This window comes from Pleurodeles waltl, chromosome 12, assembly GCF_031143425.1.
Source record: "Pleurodeles waltl isolate 20211129_DDA chromosome 12, aPleWal1.hap1.20221129, whole genome shotgun sequence".
NCBI lineage: Eukaryota > Metazoa > Chordata > Amphibia > Caudata > Salamandridae > Pleurodeles > Pleurodeles waltl.
In genome coordinates, this window is record NC_090451.1 from 715,220,713 (window position 1) to 715,229,592 (window position 8,880).

Sequence of the window (8,880 nt, forward strand, 5' to 3'; positions counted from 1 at the left end):
AAGGTTATAACAAGTGTAAGAAAAGAAGAAATAGAACAAAAAGAAAAAAATAAAGGTGGCTGTCACATGGGGTCTGCTTTGGAGACGGAGGTTGGGGGGCGTCTTCAATGGGCAGAAAGAGATACCATCAGGAATAATGGGGACGAGGGGTCTCGGGGTAAGGGAGAGGCACAGGGAGGGGAGCATCGGGGGGAGGGGAAAAAAAAAGTCCTCATTTACTTTATTTTTATTTTTTGAGATCCATCAGATCTAGACTATGAAGGTGCGCTAAATCAGGATGGACATGGCCTTAATCTCTAAGATATGCTTCATCAAGAAGAAAGTTAATAGGCTATGAGGGCAAAGAAAGCAAAGGTGGGTCATGGAGCGTCTCAGGGGGTGTGGGCTCAGATAATAGTCTTACAAGAGACGCACCTCACAAAACAAGACTGGATAGTTATTCCATAAAGCAAGATGGGCTCAGGCGCTGGTTAGCGGAACAAGCTGGCATAATAAGGTGGGTGGCAATTATTACAATATAAAGTTAGATGGGGTCTGTGCAGGATGGGCAGGGAAGACGGGCTATAGATAAGTTTAAAATTGACAAGGTGCGCATGGCTTGTGTTGGGTATTATGGGCCAAATCTTGACAACCCGAGCCCTCCAAGAAGCCTACTAGCGAAACGGGTGGAATGGTAGCCTCCATGATTAATGGGTTGCGATTTAAATACACTACTTAGTAATGAGTCAGACAGATCATCATTAAGGTCGAAAATGAATTCTCCAAATGTTTTGCTAGAGTTAGGTTGGTAGGATCCATGCAAAGAGGGCATGGACGGGAAGGTTACGCTTTTCAAAGCCCTAATTACGGGCATTCTTCACTTACAGATTTCTGGTTAGTAGACATTAAAGGATAAAGTGGAAGATGTGGAATTTACCAGCTATCAGACCATGCAGCAGTCTGGCTGGGATTAAAAATCCAGCAGGGCGAGACCTTGCGGGGGAGTACGGCTGATCGCTGCCTTGTGCGGGAGCAGGACTTTGCAGACTGGATCAAGCAAGAATTACATTCCACCAGTGTGGCAAGTGAAGAGTGCCCGCATTTACGGCTGTGAAAAGTGTAACCTCCTCCCATCCACACCCTCTTTCTATGCATCCTACAAACCTAACTCCAGCACTACATGCTTCAAAGCTCTCAAAATGTTTGGAGAATTCATTTTCTACCTTACTGATGATCTGTCTGACTGATTACTAAGTAGTGTATTTAAATATCAACCCATTACTAATGGAAAATCAGTTTATCGTGGAGAGAAATAGCTGAGCTGCAGATTAGATATTATGTTGGACACCTACAAGCCCTTAGAAGTTAACAAACTGCTCAGATAAGGAAACTAGATAATGAGAGGGGTGTCCGGAAAAATTAAAAAAACAGGGAAGAAGTGGAAGAAGCCGAGGCGGTTCTTTAGATAAGTGCTGGAGGGGAAAGGAAGAGCACTCGTAAGGCATTTTCAGTATTACGAGAAATACGGGAAACTGGCTGTTTGGGAATCAAGATCTGATCGTACAAGAAATTACGTAAAATGTAAACATTATACTGAAGGAGGGTGGAAAACTTTTGAGAGTGGGGAAATCCTGAAGACATTCCAGATATATTTTAAAAATTTGTTAGAGGAGGAGGTGAGGATTACTAATGAAGAGGTTAAGGAATGGTCAGAAGCCAGAACCTTGCCAGTCTCGCACAGAACCTATCAGGAAAAGATTAAAGAGAAAGTGAGTGAAATGGAGACCGGGAAGCCTATAGGGAATCTCAAGAATGGCATATCGGACGAGCACTCCGAGACGACAAAGAATGTATGGTCCCAGTGCTGAAGATAATCCTGCAACTCCGAGTGGTGATGAGAAGATTTGCGTGTCCTGGTTTGAGGCAGCCTTCTTGCTAATACTCAAACCTGATAACAACCAAAGGCTTGTGGCGCATACTGGCCAATTCCATTGTTGAATATGCATTACAAAATATTGATCTCAATGATGGAAACCACATCAGTAGCATTAATCGATGTTTTAATACCGGAGGACCAAAAGGGTCTCATGAGAGGCAGCCACCTGAACGATCTGACGCACACCCTGATGGGTGCAGCCAACTTCCCAGAGATGTACGAGAAACAATTGGCAGTTAAAACTTTAGATTTTCCAAGGGCGTTTGATCAGGACAATTGGTCATTTTTGGAAGTGTCTGTATAGGTTTGGTTTGGTTTGCCTGATAGGGTGGTAGGGGGGATTCAATCCTATTATGGGGAACCAAGGACAAGAATCTTAATTAATTAATCCTTGTCTGACAATGTTACCCAGAGAGTTTGGGGTCCTTTCAGGCTATCATTGAAACGAGGAACAAACGGAGGGTATGGAATGGGACATCCCTGTACAACTTCTCTTACCGAGGGGGGGAGGGATTCGGTAGCTGAGGGAACAGATAACGCAGGTCTCTAAAGACATTCTAGGAGAGCTTCGACCAAGGTTTCCAAGGACATTGAAACCATATTAAGGAGATGGAACAATCTACCACTTACTATCTACTGTAGGGTAAACTTGATCAAGATAACAATTCTGCCAAAGATCGCATTCTTTTTTGACACCGTTCCCTTGGAGTCTGACAAGACGCAGTTAGCAGAGGTGCCGCGGAACCGTTCGAGTTGTATCTCGGCATGCAGCCCATTAGGTTGTCCTGGAATAAACGAGGAGAAGGTTGGAGTAGACAAGGTTATAGTTACCAGACCTATTAACGTATAGATGGGCATTTCAGGTTAAGAACTGCCGGATGTGAGTAGACTATCCGGATGGAATAACAAGTGCAGGTGTGGAGGTGTATGCTAAGGGGAGAAAACCAGGACAAGGTTTTTCTGTTTAAATTTGGCCACCTTAAATTTGGTGTACCTTGATAATGAAAGCAGGAAACCTTTATGGCAGTGAGATCACCAGTGTGGAAATTCACTGGCACGCCAAACTTCACAAGAGAGAAGATAGCAGGATACTAAGACAAGCTGGTGTTCAGACATGGGGAGATCTTACAGAAGGGTAGAGGGAAATCCGAATGGGGTAACTGAAGGGAGAAATACAGACATTTCATTATTAGCAACTCCTTTCATGGTTTAAACCCCCAAAACTGACAAAGCAAGATCTCGAAGAGGTGACTGAGTATAGACGTAAGAACACAGCCTTGAAAAAAGAGGTGGAAAGATGGTCTGAGGCAATATGTGATGTGGAAACACAACAACGGATGCTCCATTCTCAATCTGGGGGAGGGGCTTGCTGCATCAAGATATTGGAAAATGATGGTAGCGATCTATGAACATCTATACACCTCAGTAAAACGCGCGTTCTTTACACTAAACAGGTTGGATTGGACGACCAAGAAGTTGAGCAAGATTAGGAGTGCAAGGAGCCTGCTGCAAGAAAAGCAGGAGTGCACTGGCTGGCGGTGTGCACGTTTGCTACATGTCCCAACATGCAGTCCTACTGGAAGGAAGTAGGCAGAATCGTAGGAGCTCCTTTTCAACAAGACATTGCGGTAAGTTCAGTATTCATACTGTTTGCTGTTATTCCAGCAGAGGCTGGGGAGAGAGTACTGGGCAGACCATGCGTAAAACTATCTTTTATCTTGATTCCATTGGCTACACACGTCTGGATGAAGGAAGCTGAGCCTTTGGTGTAGTAGCAGCTGACGGAAATACCAATAATGTATAAAAGAGATATTCAATGCAGTGCTTTGAAAAGTGTCCACTACAGTACAAGAGAGGACATTTGCAAAGTTAGGTCCCATGATTAAACCACATGCACATTAACTTTTTTTTATGTAATTGCTCTTTTATAGTAAGCTCACAAGGCTGGACAGGGGTGTATATAAGGGTTGTGCGATGCAAGTAGGACATGAGTTTAGTAAATCTATTCTACAATTTTCCTTATTACTGTGTTTTTTTTTTCCTCTCTTTAGCCGAACTGTTTAATTCTCTGCACATGCTTTTGCTGCCTGAAAACCTTGCATTCTTTCAATTGGCTCTTTAAAAAACATGAACAGCCCACTTTCTTATTTCTTTTCAAAACTGTTATCATTGTGGGAAATTCTATACTTCTCTTTGAAACCATTTTTAGGTTGAGCATAGCAGCGCGCAAGCGCTGCTTTTCCAAAGTGTTGGTATCTATCTGGGCTTTCAACAAAGTCCACCTCACACCCATCACTACCACTCGTTCGTGGGCTTGCCCTTCAAAAATCAGTTGATGACCTTGGTAAATGGTTTACATTTCTCCTTCCTTGGGGCAGTTTTGTTACCACCATGGCAATCGCCCCTGTTTCATGGCTAATTGTACTTTTGCTGATAAGTTTGACTGCGAGCGAACTTATTTTTCCTTTTGTGCGTCTTTTCACGCTGATGCTCATGTCGGCTGTGGCGCTTTGAATCGGCTCGCTTATCTGAAACTGTTTTACTTTTCATTTTAAATTTATGTGGCAAGAAAAGTCCGGTTAGGAGTTTACAATGCTAATAACTCTAATTCGAGCAAATGCAAGACCTATTGCATTGCAAATGCTTGTTTTGCTTATGTGAACCACTGTCAAAGGTCTGTCTCAAAATCGTGAAACAGGGTGCACCAGTGGGGAGCTAAAGACTGAAAGTGACTGTGCATTTTTAAAGAGATAATCTAAAGGAAGCAATATTTTCTGGATGATGATCTAGCAAAATAAACCTTCTGCAAGGCAGAAATTTCACTTTTTTAAATATTTATTTTTATTTGTTTTGTAAAAATGGTACGTTGCAGCCAGTACTTTCAACTGTGTAATAAACAAACTTTTCTTTTTAATACATATAAGTAACCCCTAGGGTAGGCCCTACAAAGCCCAGAGGGCAGGGTGGAGTGAATGTAAAAAGTGGCCATGTACTTTGAAGGTTTACATGTCTTGGCAGTAAAAAAAAAATACTCTAAAATTTATTTTGCAGCACTGCAAGGCATACCTCTCTTACAGGATAACATTGGAGTTACCTCATTGCATTTAATAAGCTATAACTTCCAACTGGGAACAGGCAGACAAATTGAGCTTGGTGTCTAAAGGTTTGTAAACAAAAGCCTTGTTTGATGGTAAAGTCAGATTTTTAATCATAAAACAGAAAATGACACTTTTAGGAAACTGGCTTTTCCCCCTAACCATTTGTTGACTACAGTATGTTCCTGGGTCACATGACTAGGGGTAGCTGGCAGTTGGTAGACAGCTGGTTGGCAGACAGTGAGACAAAGAAGATAGGTGGGCACTCTGTGTTAAAGAGGGGGAGGAGCAGTCACCTATCACACTTGCACATCACAAAGGCACTGCCCGAGCAATCGCACAAAGGGACTGTAATTAGGCTATTGTGACCCAAAGCAAGCTATGGCCAGGGCAGAAATGAAAGGGATGCCTGACACCTCAAGGGGTGTGGAAACCTCTAGAAGCTTCCTCCACTTCAAAGTGGGCACCAGTTATAAATACTATACCTTGGACCGCAACTCTTCAGTACACTTCTGGATCTATGGGCTCAGCCAGAAACGACTGCTGTGCTGCTAAAAAGACTGCCACTATGTTGGTCTGCTGCTCTGAACGACTGCTGCCGGCCTCTTGCCTGGGTGAGAAAGACTGGACTTGGTTCTGTTGAACCAAGCTCCCCAGGGTGACTCCAAGGCTAGTTGGTTGGCCTCGGGGACAGAAGGATCCAACAACCTTGAAGCCCTCACCTGGACTTTGCTATTTGTGAGTCCTATCTGCAGAGTGGTGCCACACCAGTCCTGAATCCTTGAAAGGGGGCCAGAAGGTGCTCTGCCAGCTTATCTGTGGATCCAAAAGAACCATGCCTCTCCAAGCACAGCCAATGAATCGCCTGAGTTGTGGACTTTTCCAATGCAAGAATTTTGCATCTCAGCCCCATCGGAACTTCTGCTGCACAACATATCCCAAACGCAGGTCCTCACATCATAAGCCTCTTGTCTACGGCAGCCATGACAATGATGCAGAACTTGGTATTGCAAGCCCATCAGCTTCTTGAGAACCAGCCGGTGTATGATGCATCCGTGATGCAGAACTTCACATCGTAAGCCCCCTTGTTGCCATCCTTCTCAATGACAACGCAGGACTTCACATCGCAGCCTTGCAGCAACTTGGAACATACGCTGTACAATGCTGCTCTGACCAGGACCTGGCATTGCCTTCGCTGTGTGATGCGTCCTCGACGTGGGAATCTGCAACCCTTCAGAACCATGATTTAGGGTACTTTTGTTGAGCTGGCCTAGCTGGGTCTCTGTAGCCGGCCCAGGCTCCATGGCGGTCAGCCTGAACTTGTGACTTTGGCTATCTGGTCATGCTAGACCAGGACAAAGTTGGCGCTTTGTGGCCCTATATTCACTGAAAACTTTATAATCACGATTCTACTGATTCAGTTGTTGTCTTATTTTATTAAAACGTACTGCATTTTTAGGTTTCGCCTGCGCACATGCGATGGTGCGCTGTGCTTGCAAACTTTTGTTGATTTTGAAAAAGAAAAAAAAAAAAAACTTAAAAAGGGGCTTAGAAACTGCCTCTAATATAACTTGAACTTACAGTTGGCTTGCTCCAATGCCGCTTTAATTTACGTGCTTCTGATTGGTCAGCATGTAGTCTGCTTCACTTTGTGCTGTCTTCTTTGCCGTTTATGCCATTGTGTTGCGCCTGGACCAAGTACTCCTTCCGGTCACTTGCCATTGGACACTGGCCAGTGTCCTCCTCCTGGCTCCAACACTGAAGATACTTCTTTTTCTCTGCGTGCCGCCTTCTTTCTTCGCTGACGTCGTCTTTTTTTACTGATGTCTTCTTCTTTGTTGCATGCCATCTTCTCTGTCTTCTTTCTTCACTGTCTTCTTTGATGCACACCCCTTTCTGAAAAGCAATTAGTGACAAAAGCCTAACTCGTTGAGCATGACAATTTAACAGACAAGGGGCTGGGAGTGCGGGCTTTAGCATACTTTTAAACATTGGAACAATATGGGAGATTTACCTTTTCAGATTAATGAGAGCTAGCAGAATAGGCTTGAGATCCATCTTCACCCTGTCCCTTACTGAATGGTAATCAGTGTTCCTAGACTCTTCCCAAATCAATGACTGAAAGCCCTGCGTGTGAGTATGTAATGAAATGTATGTAACAGGTTTCAGCCAGGGGAGCATACTCTCTGTGAATGTATGTGACCGTAGTTAAGGCATATTTCACAATGAGAACCAACAAAAGCGCTATACATCTAGCAGCTTTGGCAGACAACTCAAGATCATGTATAAAGAAGTATTGGCAAAGCCAATAGGTTTGGGCTTTGTTTTTTTCTTTTAATCTAACTGGATTATAAATATTAGAAAAATATTATACAAATGTTTGTTTTAAACTTGATAAACCATTTATAGTTGTTTATCTTGTTTATTAATTCAACATACATCACAACATAAACAACTATTTAACAGTTTAGCAAATTTAAAACAAACATTATTAGAACATTCTTCTAATATTTATTATCTATTTAGACGGTAAAATGGAATGCAAATGAATAAACAAAGGTGAAACCTATTGGCTTTGCCGATGCTTGTTCTAAATTGGTGTGGGATTCATTTGTGTGGTGTTTTCCCTCTATTATGTTTGAAGTGCTGCATATATATTTAACACAATGCGTCTAAGGTAAGCCTAACTGCTTTGTGGCAAGCTACCAAAGAGTTGATGACAGATTAATTTGGGGTTTGCTCGTGCCTTACCCAGACAAGGATTGTGGTTCCTGCTTGAGGAGAGTTTCACCCCCCTCAACCAGTACCCAATTTCTTCCAGTGCAGGTTTCACTCACTGTGAACAGAGACTTGCTCTCTCATGTTTCCTTTCAATAATGTCTAGTGACTGACAAACAAGTTACTTACCTTCGGTAACCCATTATCTGGTAGAGACAATATCTAGAGGCAAATTCCTTAACTTAGAATTTCCCCAGGTGTCAGGCTGGATCCAAAAGATTTATCTTGAGCCGTACCCGGGTGGCTTCATTCGGTTCAGCGTGTTGTCGTATGCGCCGTAGTGATGTCGCAGTCACCTATATAGGCGCCAACTCAGTGCATGGGCATCAGTTACTTTTCAAGACTTTCCACATCAGGCGCTTGGGAGTTGTGAAGTGCATTGATATTGGTGTGGCTAAACTATGGCCCTGAAGAGACTGTAACCAGATCTCTAATGATGTCAGCTTCCTGCCAATGCCATTGTTGTAGCAAGGGAGCAACGCGGACGCTCCCATGCTCGTGCGCCCCCTTCCGCATTCGGAGACTCGTTTGGAGATATTCTACCCTACGTTGGTTCACCTAACTAGGGCTTGAGGGCCGGATTATATCAAGCCCCAAAGCACCTGAATTTCTTAAGGAAAGTCCGGATTAAGCCTCTGGGGACAGTGTGTTGCAACTATGCCAGGCGTCCGGTGGGGAGATCGGCACACTGCAGTGCATGCACAGAAACTGCTGCAGTTGGGTAATGAGGCCATTGGTGGTGTATTGTGGGAGAGTGCAAATAAGGCCCCCTGCTGTACCGTGGACCCTGTGGGAAAGGCAGATAAAGGAGCATTAAATCTACTGGTTAAGGAGAATTTGGGGGAGCAGAGGCGGCAGCAATCCAGCTACTCTGTGTCCAGGCATCAGGATACAGCAGGCACTCTGCAGTAAGTGACCAGGCAGCAAGCGTTATCTAGTTAAAGGGCCTAGGAACCCCACATTATTGTGGTGTTGAGGACATTGCTAACAGGGTGTCTGTGGACGCTTTGAAGAGTGCAAGCAGCGTTGCCTAGGGATATTAAAGCGGGAGTAGTAATAACCCCAGAAAAGGACTGTGTCAATAACATAAGG